This window comes from Pseudophryne corroboree, chromosome 4, assembly GCF_028390025.1.
Source record: "Pseudophryne corroboree isolate aPseCor3 chromosome 4, aPseCor3.hap2, whole genome shotgun sequence".
Taxonomy (NCBI): Eukaryota; Metazoa; Chordata; class Amphibia; order Anura; family Myobatrachidae; genus Pseudophryne; species Pseudophryne corroboree.
Genome location: NC_086447.1, coordinates 633,046,796 through 633,061,275, shown reverse-complemented (window position 1 = coordinate 633,061,275; position 14,480 = coordinate 633,046,796). Strand labels below are relative to the sequence as shown.

Here is a 14,480-nt window from a genome sequence, read left to right as displayed (position 1 = left end):
TGGCTGACTGAAGGAAGATATGCAGTGCATTTGAACCAAAGCAGATGTGTGCTGACAACTTAAATGCACAATCATGTTTGTGTGCTTTCTTTCTTTCTTCCTTCCATCCTTTGTAATATCATATTAAATATTAAGGTAGCAGTTTATAATCAATGACTAATGACATAAGAAAAGGGAAAATAACAGTGTACAAAGATGCTCCAGGTGAGGCTTGAACTCACAACCTCGGCATTGCTCAACAGATACTGTCTTATAAGTACCGCGTGCTGACCAATTGCGACACTGGAGCACTTTGCAGCATTAATTGGTTATGCTAGATGTGGATTTTATTCAATACAATCAGTACAGTCATAAGAATGGAAAAAGAAAATCATTTTTGGTGATGAATGATGAGCAACAAAGGAACATGCATGCCAGATGGCACTTGAATAAGCTGTCCACGGTGATAGAAAAGGTTTAAAAAACAACAACAACAATGTTATCATAATTAATGTCATATTTTAGCATCTGTGGTCATTTTTTACAAGCTAAACACTGCAAGACTGTTTTACAGTTGAAGCAAGGATAAAATATCAACTCTAGTGATGAGACACTTGCTGTAATGACTTCCAACTCAGACAGGACTTAAACCCACAACCACTGGCTTAGGAGAACAGTGCCTTATCCATTATGCCAGTGGTGCTTACTGATGTCCTTATTTAAGACTGATAGGTTTATAATAGTCAATTATTTATTTTTGAAAAAAATTGAAGCTGTTTACAGTGTTCTTTGCATTACCAAGTCCAGCAAGAAATGTGCTGGTACTATCCAGAGCTGTCAGTATGGATTATCATGCTATATTGCAGAAAATCAATTTGATGCAACTGCTTTACCAACAGTATGTTAATCTTTTCCATTGCTGTTTTGTTGACTGACTGAAGGAAGATATGCAGTGCATTTGAACCAAAGCAGATGTGTGCTGACAACTTAAATGCACAATCATGTTTGTGTTTTTACTTTCTTTCTTCCATCCTTTGTAATATCATATTAAATATTAAGGTAGCAGTTTATAATCAATGACTATTGACATAAGAAAAGGAAAAAAAACAGTATACAAAGACGCTCCAGGTGAGGCTTGATCTCACAACCTCGGCATTGCTCAACAGATACTGTCTTATAAGTTTCGCACGCTGACCAATCGCGCCACTGGAGCACTTTGCAGCATTAATTGGTTATGCTAGATGTGGATTTTATTCAATACAATCAGTACATTCATAAGAATTGAAAAAGAAAATCATTTTTGGTGATGAATGAAGAGCAACAAAGGAACATGCATGCCAGATTGCACTTGAATAAGCTGTCCACGGTGATAGAAAAGGTTTAAAAAACAACAACAATGTTATCATAATTAATGTCATATTTTAGCATCTGTGGTCATTTTTTACAAGCTAAACACTGCAAGACTGTTTTACAGTTGAAGCAAGGATAAAATATCAACTCTAGTGATGAGACACTTGCTGTAATGACTTCCAACTCAGACGGGACTTAAACCCACAACCACTGGCTTAGGAGAACAGTGCCTTATCCATTATGCCAGTGGTGCTTACTGATGTCCTTATTTAAGACTGATAGGTTTTAATAGTCAATTTTTTATTTTTGAAAAAAAGTGAAGCTGTTTACTGTGTTCTTTGCATTACCAAGTCCAGCAAGAAATGTGCTGGTACTATCCAGAGCTGTCAGTATGGATTATCATGCTATATTGCAGAAAATCAATTTGATGCAACTGCTTTACCAACAGTATGTTAATCTTTTCCATTGCTGTTTTGTTGGCTGACTGAAGGAAGATATGCAGTGCATTTGAACCAAAGCAGATGTGTGCTGACAACTTAAATGCACAATCATGTTTGTGTTTTTTCTTTCTTTCTTCCATCCTTTTTAATATCATATTAAATATTAAGGTAGCAGTTTATAATCAATGACTAATGACATAAGAAAAGGAAAAAAAAACAGTAAACAAAGATGCTCCAGGAGAGGCTTGAACTCACAACCTCGGCATTGCTCAACAGATACTGTCTTATAAGTTTTGCGCGCTGACCAACTGCACCACTGGAGCATTTTGCAGCATTATCTGGTTATGCGAGATGTGGATTTTATTCAATACAATCAGTACATTCATAAGAATTGAAAAAGAAAATCATTTTTGGTGATGAATGATGAGCAACAAAGGAACATGCATGCCAGATGGCACTTGAATAAGCTGTCCACGGTGATAGAAAAGGTTTAAAAAACAACAACAACAACAATGTTATCATATTTAATGTCATATTTTAGCTTCTGTGGTCATTTTTTACAAGCTAAACACTGCAAGACTGTTTTACAGTTGAAGCAAGGATAAAATATAAACTCTAGTGATGAGACACGTGCTGTAATGACTTCCAACTCAGACGGGACTTAAACCCATAACCACTGGCTTAGGAGAACAGTGCCTTATCCATTATGCCAGTTGTGCTTACTGATGTCCTTATTTAAGACTGATAGGTTTTAATAGTCAATTTTTTATTTTTGAAAAAAAGTGAAGTTGTTTACTGTGTTCTTTGCATTACCAAGTCCAGCAAGAAATGTGCTGGTACTATCCAGAGCTGTCAGTATGGATTATCATGCTATATTGCAGAAAATCAATTTGATGCAACTGCTTTACCAACAGTATGTTAATCTTTTCCATTGCTGTTTTGTTGGCTGACTGAAGGAAGATATGCAGTGCATTTGAACCAAAGCAGATGTGTGCCGACAACTTAAATGCACAATCATGTTTGTGTTTTTTCTTTCTTTCTTCCAACCTTTGTAATATCATATTAAATATTAAGGTAGCAGTTTATAATCAATGACTAATGACATAAGAAAAGGAAAAAAAACAGTATACAAAGATGCTCCAGGTGAGGCTTGAACTCACAACCTCGGCATTGCTCAACAGATACTGTCTTATAAGTTTCACGTGCTGACCAATTGCGCCACTGGAGCACTTTGCAGCATTAATTGGTTATGCTAGATGTGGATTTTATTCAATACAATCAGTACATTCATAAGAATTGAAAAAGAAAATCATTTTTGGTGATGAATGATGAGCAACAAAGGAACATGCATGCCAGATGGCACTTGAATAAGCTGTCCACGGTGATAGAAAAGGTAAAAAAAACAACAACAACAACAATGTTATCATAATTAATGTCATATTTTAGCTTCTGTGGTAATTTTTTACAAGCTAAACACTGCAAGACTGTTTTACAGTTGAAGCAAGGATAAAATATCAACTCTAGTGATGAGACACTTGCTGTAATGACTTCCAACTCAGACGGGACTTAAACCCACAACCACTGGCTTAGGAGAACAGTGCCTTATCCATTATGCCAGTGGTGCTTACTGATGTCCTTATTTAAGACTGATAGGTTTTTAATAGTCAATTATTTATTTTTGAAATAAAGTGAAGCTGTTTACTGTGTTCTTTGCATTACCAAGTCTAGCAAGAAATGTTCTGGTACTATCCAGAGCTGTCAGTATGGATTATCATGCTATATTGCAGAAAATCAATTTGATGCAACTGCTTTACCAACAGTATGTTAATCTTTTCCATTGCTGTTTTTTTGGCTGACTGAAGGAAGATATGCAGTGCATTTGAACAAAAGCAGATGTGTGCTGACAACTTAAATGCACAATCATGTTTGTGTTTTTTCTTTCTTTCTTCCATCCTTTGTAATATCATATTAAATATTAAGGTAGCAGTTTATAATCAATGACTAATGACATAAGAAAAGGAAAAAAAACAGTAAACAAAGATGCTCCAGGTGAGGCTTGAACTCACAACCTCGGCATTGCTCAACAGATACTGTCTTATAAGTACCGCGCGCTGACCAATTGCGCCACTGGAGCACTTTGAAGCATTCATTGGTTATGCTAGATGTGGATTTCATTCAATACAATCAGTACAGTCATAAGAATTGATAAAAGAAAATCATTTTTGGTGATGAATGATGAGCAACAAAGGAACATGCATGCCAGATGGAACTTGAATAAGCTGTCCACGGTGATAGAAAAGGTTTAAAAAACAACAACAAAAATGTTATCATAATTAATGTCATATTTTAGCTTCTGTGGTCATTTTTTTAAAGCTAAACACTGCAAGACTGTTTTAGAGTTGAAGCAAGGATAAAATATCAACTCTAGTGATCAGACACTTGCTGTAATGACTTCCAACTCAGACGGGACTTAAACCCACAACCACTGGCTTAGGAGAACAGTGCTTTATCCATAATGCCAGTGGTGCTTACTGATGTCCTTATTTAAGACTGTTAGGTTTTTAATAGTCAATTATTATTATTTTTTTTAAAAATTGAAGCTGTTTACTGTGTTCTTTGCATTACCAAGTCTAGCAAGAAATGTGCTGGTACTATCCCGAGCTCTCAGTTTGGATTATCATGCTATATTGCAGAAAATCAATTTGATGCAACTGCTTTACCAACAGTATGTTAATCTTTTCCATTGCTGTTTTGTTGGCTGACTGAAGGAAGATATGCAGTGCATTTGAACCAAAGCAGATGTGTGCTGACAACTTAAATGCACAATCATGTTTGTGTGCTTTCTTTTTTTCTTCCATCCTTTGTAATATCATATTAAATATTAAGGTAGCAGTTTATAATCAATGACTAATGACATAAGAAAAGGGAAAAAAACAGTGTACAAAGATGCTCCAGGTGAGGCTTGAACTCACAACCTCGGCATTGCTCAACAGATACTGTCTTATAAGTACCGCGTGCTGACCAATTGCGACACTGGAGCACTTTGCAGCATTAATTGGTTATGCTAGATGTGGATTTTATTCAATACAATCAGTACAGTCATAAGAATGGAAAAATAAAATCATTTTTGGTGATGAATGATGAGCAACAAAGGAACATGCATGCCAGATGGCACTTGAATAAGCTGTCCACGGTGATAGAAAAGGTTTAAAAAACAACAACAACAATGCTATCATAATTAATGTCATATTTTAGCATCTGTGGTCATTTTTTACAAGCTAAACACTGCAAGACTGTTTTACAGTTGAAGCAAGGATAAAATATCAACTCTAGTGATGAGACACTTGCTGTAATGACTTCCAACTCAGACAGGACTTAAACCCACAACCACTGGCTTAGGAGAACAGTGCCTTATCCATTATGCCAGTGGTGCTTACTGATGTCCTTATTTAAGACTGATAGGTTTATAATAGTCAATTATTTATTTTTGAAAAAAAGTGAAGCTGTTTACAGTGTTCTTTGCATTACCAAGTCCAGCAAGAAATGTGCTGGTACTATCCAGAGCTGTCAGTATGGATTATCATGCTATATTGCAGAAAATCAATTTGATGCAACTGCTTTACCAACAGTATGTTAATCTTTTCCATTGCTGTTTTGTTTACTGACTGAAGGAAGATATGCAGTGCATTTGAACCAAAGCAGATGTGTGCTGACAACTTAAATGCACAATCATGTTTGTGTTTTTACTTTCTTTCTTCCATCCTTTGTAATATCATATTAAATATTAAGGTAGCAGTTTATAATCAATGACTATTGACATAAGAAAAGGAAAAAAAACAGTATACAAAGATGCTCCAGGTGAGGCTTGATCTCACAACCTCGGCATTGCTCAACAGATACTGTCTTATAGGTTTCGCACGCTGACCAATTGCGCCACTGGAGCACTTTGCAGCATTTATTGGAAATGCTAGATGTGGATTGTATTCAATACAATCAGTACATTCATAAGAATTGAAAAAGAAAATCATTTTTGGTGATGAATGATGAGCAACAAAGGAACATGCATGCCAGATGGCACTTGAATAAGCTGTCCACGGTGATAGAAAAGGTTTAAAAAACAACAACAACAATGTTATCATATTTAATGTCAAATTTTAGCTTCTGTGGTCATTTTTTACAAGCTAAACACTGCAAGACTGTTTTACAGTTGAAGCAAGGATAAAATATCAACTCTAGTGATGAGACACTTGCTGTAATGACTTCCAACTCAGACGAGACTTAAACCCACAAACACTGGCTTAGGAGAACAGTGCCTTATCCATTATGCCAGTGGTGCTTACTGATGTCCTTATTTAAGACTGATTGGTTTTTAATAGTCAATTATTTATTTTTGAAAAAAAGTGAAGCTGTCTACTGTGTTATTTGCATTACCAAGTCCAGCAAGAAATGTGCTGGTACTATCCAGAGCTGTCAGTATGAATTATCATGCTATATTGCAGAAAATCAATTTGATGCAACTTCTTTACCAACAGTATGTTAATCTTTTCCATTGCTGTTTTGTTGGCTGACTGAAGGAAGATATGCAGTGCATTTGAACAAAAGCAGATGTGTGCTGACAACTTAAATGCACAATCATGTTTGTGTTTTTTCTTTCTTTCTTCCATCCTTTGTAATATCATATTAAATATTAAGGTAGCAGTTTATAATCAATGACTAATGACAAGAAATGGAAAAAACAGTATACAAAGATGCTCCATGTGAGGCTTGAACTCACAACCTCGGCATTGCTCAACAGATACTGTCTTATAAGTACCGCGCGCTGACCAATCGCGCCACTGGAGCACTTTGCAGCATTAATTGGTTATGCTAGATGTGGATTTTATTCAATACAATCAGTACATTCATAAGAATTGAAAAAGAAAATCATTTTTGGTGATGAATGATGAGCAACAAAGGAACATGCATGCCAGATTGCACTTGAATAAGCTGTCCACGGTGATAGAAAAGGTTTAAAAAACAACAACAACAATGTTATCATAATTAATGTCATATTTTAGCATCTGTGGTCATTTTTTACAAGCTAAACACTGCAAGACTGTTTTACAGTTGAAGCAAGGATAAAATATCAACTCTAGTGATGAGACACTTGCTGTAATGACTTCCAACTCAGACGGGACTTAAACCCACAACCACTGGCTTAGGAGAACAGTGCCTTATCCATTATGCCAGTGGTGCTTACTGATGTCCTTATTTAAGACTGATAGGTTTTAATAGTCAATTTTTTATTTTTGAAAAAAAGTGAAGCTGTTTACTGTGTTCTTTGCATTACCAAGTCCAGCAAGAAATGTGCTGGTACTATCCAGAGCTGTCAGTATGGATTATCATGCTATATTGCAGAAAATCAATTTGATGCAACTGCTTTACCAACAGTATGTTAATCTTTTCCATTGCTGTTTTGTTGGCTGACTGAAGGAAGATATGCAGTGCATTTGAACCAAAGCAGATGTGTGCCGACAACTTAAATGCACAATCATGTTTGTGTTTTTTCTTTCTTTCTTCCAACCTTTGTAATATCATATTAAATATTAAGGTAGCAGTTTATAAACAATGACTAATGACATAAGAAAAGGAAAAAAAACAGTATACAAAGATGCTCCAGGTGAGGCTTGAACTCACAACCTCGGCATTGCTCAACAGATACTGTCTTATAAGTTTCACGCGCTGACCAATTGCGCCACTGGAGCACTTTGCAGCATTAATTGGTTATGCTAGATGTGGATTTTATTCAATACAATCAGTACATTCATAAGAATTGAAAAAGAAAATCATTTTTGGTGATGAATGATGAGCAACAAAGGAACATGCATGCCAGATGGCACTTGAATAAGCTGTCCACGGTGATAGAAAAGGTAAAAAAACAACAACAACAACAATGTTATCATAATTAATGTCATATTTTAGCTTCTGTGGTAATTTTTTACAAGCTAAACACTGCAAGACTGTTTTACAGTTGAAGCAAGGATAAAATATCAACTCTAGTGATGAGACACTTGCTGTAATGACTTCCAACTCAGACGGGACTTAAACCCACAACCACTGGCTTAGGAGAACAGTGCCTTATCCATTATGCCAGTGGTGCTTACTGATGTCCTTATTTAAGACTGATAGGTTTTTAATAGTCAATTATTTATTTTTGAAAAAAAGTGAAGTTGTTTACTGTGTTCTTTGCATTACCAAGTCCAGCAAGAAATGTGCTGGTACTATCCAGAGCTGTCAGTATGGATTATCATGCTATATTGCAGAAAATCAATTTGATGCAACTGCTTTACCAACAGTATGTTAATCTTTTCCATTGCTGTTTTGTTGGCTGACTGAAGGAAGATATGCAGTGCATTTGAACCAAAGCAGATGTGTGCTGACAACTTAAATGCACAATCATGTTTGTGTTTTTTCTTTCTTTCTTTCATCCTTTGTAATATCATATTAAATATTAAGGTAGCAGTTTATAATCAATGACTAATGACATAAGAAAAGGAAAAAAAACAGTATACAAAGATGCTCCAGGTGAGGCTTGAACTCACAACCTCAGCATTGCTCAACAGATACTGTCTTATAAGTACCGCGCGCTGACCAACTGCGCCACTGGAGCACTTTGCAGCATTGATTGGTTATGCTAGATGTGGATTTTATTCAATACAATCAGTACATTCATAAGAATTGAAAAAGAAAATCATTTTTGGTGATGAATGATGAGCAACAAAGGAACAAGCATGCCAGATGGCACTTGAATAAGCTGTCCACGGTGATAGAAAAGGTTTAAAAAACAACAACAACAATGTTATCATATTTAATGTCATATTTTAGCTTCTGTGGTCATTTTTTACAAGCTAAACACTGCAAGACTGTTTTACAGTTGAAGCAAGGATAAAATATCAACTCTAGTGATGAGACACTTGCTGTAATGACTTCCAACTCAGACGGGACTTAAACCCACAACCACTGGCTTAGGAGAACAGTGCCTTATCCATTATGCCAGTGGTGCTTACTGACGTCCTTATTTAAGACTGATAGGTTTTTAATAGTCAATTATTTATTTTTGAAAAAAAGTGAAGCTGTTTATTGTGTTCTTTGCATTACCAAGTCCAGCAAGAAACGTGCTGGTACTATCCAGAGCTGTCAGTATGAATTATCATGCTATATTGCAGAAAATCAATTTGATGCAACTGCTTTACCAACAGTATGTTAATCTTTTCCATTGCTGTTTTGTTGGCTGACTGAAGGAAGATATGCAGTGCATTTGAACCAAAGCAGATGTGTGCCGACAACTTAAATGCACAATCATGTTTGTGTTTTTTCTTTCTTTCTTCCAACCTTTGTAATATCATATTAAATATTAAGGTAGCAGTTTATAAACAATGACTAATGACATAAGAAAAGGAAAAAAAACAGTATACAAAGATGCTCCAGGTGAGGCTTGAACTCACAACCTCGGCATTGCTCAACAGATACTGTCTTATAAGTTTCACGCGCTGACCAATTGCGCCACTGGAGCACTTTGCAGCATTAATTGGTTATGCTAGATGTGGATTTTATTCAATACAATCAGTACATTCATAAGAATTGAAAAAGAAAATCATTTTTGGTGATGAATGATGAGCAACAAAGGAACATGCATGCCAGATGGCACTTGAATAAGCTGTCCACGGTGATAGAAAAGGTAAAAAAACAACAACAACAACAACAATGTTATCATAATTAATGTCATATTTTAGCTTCTGTGGTAATTTTTTACAAGCTAAACACTGCAAGACTGTTTTACAGTTGAAGCAAGGATAAAATATCAACTCTAGTGATGAGACACTTGCTGTAATGACTTCCAACTCAGACGGGACTTAAACCCACAACCACTGGCTTAGGAGAACAGTGCCTTATCCATTATGCCAGTGGTGCTTACTGATGTCCTTATTTAAGACTGATAGGTTTTTAATAGTCAATTATTTATTTTTGAAAAAAAGTGAAGTTGTTTACTGTGTTCTTTGCATTACCAAGTCCAGCAAGAAATGTGCTGGTACTATCCAGAGCTGTCAGTATGGATTATCATGCTATATTGCAGAAAATCAATTTGATGCAACTGCTTTACCAACAGTATGTTAATCTTTTCCATTGCTGTTTTGTTGGCTGACTGAAGGAAGATATGCAGTGCATTTGAACCAAAGCAGATGTGTGCTGACAACTTAAATGCACAATCATGTTTGTGTTTTTTCTTTCTTTCTTTCATCCTTTGTAATATCATATTAAATATTAAGGTAGCAGTTTATAATCAATGACTAATGACATAAGAAAAGGAAAAAAAACAGTATACAAAGATGCTCCAGGTGAGGCTTGAACTCACAACCTCAGCATTGCTCAACAGATACTGTCTTATAAGTACCGCGCGCTGACCAACTGCGCCACTGGAGCACTTTGCAGCATTGGTTGGTTACGCTAGATGTGGATTTTATTCAATACAATCAGTACATTCATAAGAATTGAAAAAGAAAATCATTTTTGGTGATGAATGATGAGCAACAAAGGAACAAGCATGCCAGATGGCACTTGAATAAGCTGTCCACGGTGATAGAAAAGGTTTAAAAAACAACAACAACAATGTTATCATATTTAATGTCATATTTTAGCTTCTGTGGTCATTTTTTACAAGCTAAACACTGCAAGACTGTTTTACAGTTGAAGCAAGGATAAAATATCAACTCTAGTGATGAGACACTTGCTGTAATGACTTCCAACTCAGACGGGACTTAAACCCACAACCACTGGCTTAGGAGAACAGTGCCTTATCCATTATGCCAGTGGTGCTTACTGACGTCCTTATTTAAGACTGATAGGTTTTTAATAGTCAATTATTTATTTTTGAAAAAAAGTGAAGCTGTTTATTGTGTTCTTTGCATTACCAAGTCCAGCAAGAAACGTGCTGGTACTATCCAGAGCTGTCAGTATGAATTATCATGCTATATTGCAGAAAATCAATTTGATGCAACTGCTTTACCAACAGTATGTTAATCTTTTCCATTGCTGTTTTGTTGGCTGACTGAAGGAAGATATGCAGTGCATTTGAACCAAAGCAGATGTGTGCTGACAACTTAAATGCACAAGCATGTTTGTGTTTTTTCTTTCTTTCTTCCGTCCTTTGTAATATCATATTAAATATTAAGGTAGCAGTTTATAATCAATGACTAATGACAAGAAATGGAAAAAAACAGTATACAAAGATACTCCATGTGAGGCTTGAACTCACAACCTCTTCATTGCTCAACAGATACTGTCTTATAAGTACCGCGCGCTGACCAATTGCGCCACTGGAGCACTTTGCAGCATTCCTTGGTTATGCTAGATGTGGATTTTATTCAATACAATCAGTACATTCATAAGAATTGAAAAAGAAAATCATTTTTGGTGATGAATGATGAGCAACAAAGGAACATGCATGCCAGATGGCACTTGAATAAGCTGTCCACGGTGATAGAAAAGGTTTAAAAAACAACAACAATGTTATCATAATTAATGTCATATTTTAGCATCTGTGGTCATTTTTTACAAGCTAAACACTGCAAGACTGTTTTACAGTTGAAGCAAGGATAAAATATCAACTCTAGTGATGAGACACTTGCTGTAATGACTTCCAACTCAGACGGGACTTAAACCCACAACCACTGGCTTAGGAGAACAGTGCCTTATCCATTATGCCAGTGGTGCTTACTGATGTCCTTATTTAAGACTGATAGGTTTTAATAGTCAATTTTTTATTTTTGAAAAAAAGTGAAGCTGTTTACTGTGTTCTTTGCATTACCAAGTCCAGCAAGAAATGTGCTGGTACTATCCAGAGCTATCAGTATGGATTATCATGCTATATTGCAGAAAATCAATTTGATGCAACTGCTTTACCAACAGTATGTTAATCTTTTCCATTGCTGTTTTGTTGGCTGACTGAAGGAAGATATGCAGTGCATTTGAACCAAAGCAGATGTGTGCTGACAACTTAAATGCACAATCATGTTTGTGTTTTTTCTTTCTTTCTTTCATCCTTTGTAATATAATATTAAATATTAAGGTAGCAGTTTATAATCAATGACTAATGACATAAGAAAAGGAAAAAAAACAGTATACAAAGATGCTCCAGGTGAGGCTTGAACTCACAACCTCGGCATTGCTCAACAGATACTGTCTTATAAGTACCGCGCGCTGACCAACTGCGCCACTGGAGCACTTTGCAGCATTGATTGGTTATGCTAGATGTGGATTTTATTCAATACAATCAGTACATTCATAAGAATTGAAAAAGAAAATCATTTTTGGTGATGAATGATGAGCAACAAAGGAACATGCATGCCAGATGGCACTTGAATAAGCTGTCCACGGTGATAGAAAAGGTTTAAAAAACAACAACAACAATGTTATCATATTTAATGTCATATTTTAGCTTCTGTGGTCATTTTTTACAAGCTAAACACTGCAAGACTGTTTTACAGTTGAAGCAAGGATAAAATATCAACTCTAGTGATGAGACACTTGCTGTAATGACTTCCAACTCAGACGGGACTTAAACCCACAACCACTGGCTTAGGAGAACAGTGCCTTATCCATTATGCCAGTGGTGCTTACTGATGTCCTTAATTAAGACTGATAGGTTTTTAATAGTCAATTATTTATTTTTGAAAAAAAGTGAAGCTGTTTACTGTGTTCTTTGCATTACCAAGTCCAGCAAGAAATGTGCTGGTACTATCCAGAGCTGTCAGTATGAATTATCATGCTATATTGCAGAAAATCAATTTGATGCAACTGCTTTACCAACAGTATGTTAATCTTTTCCATTGCTGTTTTGTTGGCTGACTGAAGGAAGATATGCAGTGCATTTGAACCAAAGCAGATGTGTGCTGACAACTTAAATGCACAATCATGTTTGTGTTTTTTCTTTCTTTCTTCCGTCCTTTGTAATATCATATTAAATATTAAGGTAGCAGTTTATAATCAATGACTAATGACAAGAAAAGGAAAAAAACAGTATACAAAGATGTTCCATGTGAGGCTTGAACTCACAACCTCGGCATTGCTCAACAGATACTGTCTTATAAGTACCGCGTGCTGACCAATTGCGCCACTGGAGCACTTTGCAGCATTCATTGGTTATGCTAGATGTGGATTTTATTCAATACAATCAGTACATTCATAAGAATTGAAAAAGAAAATCATTTTTGGTGATGAATGATGAGCAACAAAGGAACATGCATGCCAGATGGCACTTGAATAAGCTGTCCACGGTGATAGAAAAGGTTTAAAAAACAACAACAACAATGTTATCATAATTAATGTCATATTTTAGCATCTGTGGTCATTTTTTACAAGCTAAACACTGCAAGACTGTTTTACAGTTGAAGCAAGGATAAAATATCAACTCTAGTGATGAGACACTTGCTGTAATGACTTCCAACTCAGACGGGACTTAAACCCACAACCACTGGCTTAGGAGAACAGTGCCTTATCCATTATGCCAGTGGTGCTTACTGATGTCCATATTTAAGACTGATAGGTTTTAATAGTCAATTTTTTATTTTTGAAAAAAAGTGAAGTTGTTTACTGTGTTCTTTGCATTACCAAGTCCAGCAAGAAATGTGCTGGTACTATCCAGAGCTGTCAGTATGGATTATCATGCTATATTGCAGAAAATCAATTTGATGCAACTGCTTTACCAACAGTATGTTAATCTTTTCCATTGCTGTTTTGTTGGCTGACTGAAGGAAGATATGCAGTGCATTTGAACCAAAGCAGATGTGTGCTGACAACTTAAATGCACAATCATGTTTGTGTTTTTTCTTTCTTTCTTCCATCCTTTGTAATATCATATTAAATATTAAGGTAGCAGTTTATAATCAATGACTATTGACATAAGAAAATGAAAAAAAACAGTATACAAAGATGCTCCAGGTGAGGCTTGAACTCACAACCTCGGCATTGCTCAACAGATACTGTCTTATAAGTTTCGCGTGCTGTCCAATTGCGCCACTGGAGCACTTTGCAGCATTCATTGGTTATGCTAGATGTGGATTTTATTCAATACAATCAGTACATTCATAAGAATTGAAAAAGAAAATCATTTTTGGTGATGAATGATGAGCAACAAAGGAACATGCATGCCAGATGGCACTTGAATAAGCTGTCCACGGTGATAGAAAAGGTTTAAAAAACAACAACAACAATGTTATCATAATTAATGTCATATTTTAGCATCTGTGGTCATTTTTTACAAGCTAAACACTGCAAGACTGTTTTACAGTTGAAGCAAGGATAAAATATCAACTCTAGTGATGAGACACTTGCTGTAATGACTTCCAACTCAGACGGGACTTAAACCCACAACCACTGGCTTAGGAGAACAGTGCCTTATCCACTATGCCAGTGGTGCTTACTGATGTCCTTATTTAAGACTGATAGGTTTTAATAGTCAATTTTTTATTTTTGAAAAAAAGTGAAGTTGTTTACTGTGTTCTTTGCATTACCAAGTCCAGCAAGAAATGTGCTGGTACTATCCAGAGCTGTCAGTATGGATTATCATGCTATATTGCAGAAAATCAATTTGATGCAACTAATTTACCAACAGTATGTTAATCTTTTCCATTGCTGTTTTGTTGGCTGACTGAAGGAAGATATGCAGTGCATTTG

At 35.8% G+C, this 14,480-nt stretch overlaps 4 non-coding genes across 4 annotated transcripts; all 4 read right to left on the bottom strand.

Moving 5' to 3' along the window:
- Positions 1–3,810: 3,810 nt before the first annotated feature.
- On the bottom strand, positions 3,811–3,903 carry TRNAI-UAU (transfer RNA isoleucine (anticodon UAU)). Its single transcript is given in 2 exon segments — positions 3,811–3,846; positions 3,866–3,903. It is a non-coding gene; the product is annotated as a tRNA-Ile (tRNA).
- A 4,422-nt stretch (positions 3,904–8,325) lies between these two features.
- TRNAI-UAU (transfer RNA isoleucine (anticodon UAU)) lies at positions 8,326–8,418 on the bottom strand. Its single transcript is given in 2 exon segments — positions 8,326–8,361; positions 8,381–8,418. It is a non-coding gene; the product is annotated as a tRNA-Ile (tRNA).
- A 1,718-nt stretch (positions 8,419–10,136) lies between these two features.
- On the bottom strand, positions 10,137–10,229 carry TRNAI-UAU (transfer RNA isoleucine (anticodon UAU)). Its single transcript is given in 2 exon segments — positions 10,137–10,172; positions 10,192–10,229. It is a non-coding gene; the product is annotated as a tRNA-Ile (tRNA).
- Positions 10,230–11,935: 1,706 nt separating this feature from the next.
- Positions 11,936–12,028, bottom strand: TRNAI-UAU (transfer RNA isoleucine (anticodon UAU)). The gene is given in 2 exon segments: positions 11,936–11,971; positions 11,991–12,028. It is a non-coding gene; the product is annotated as a tRNA-Ile (tRNA).
- Between the last annotated feature and the right edge of the window lie 2,452 nt (positions 12,029–14,480).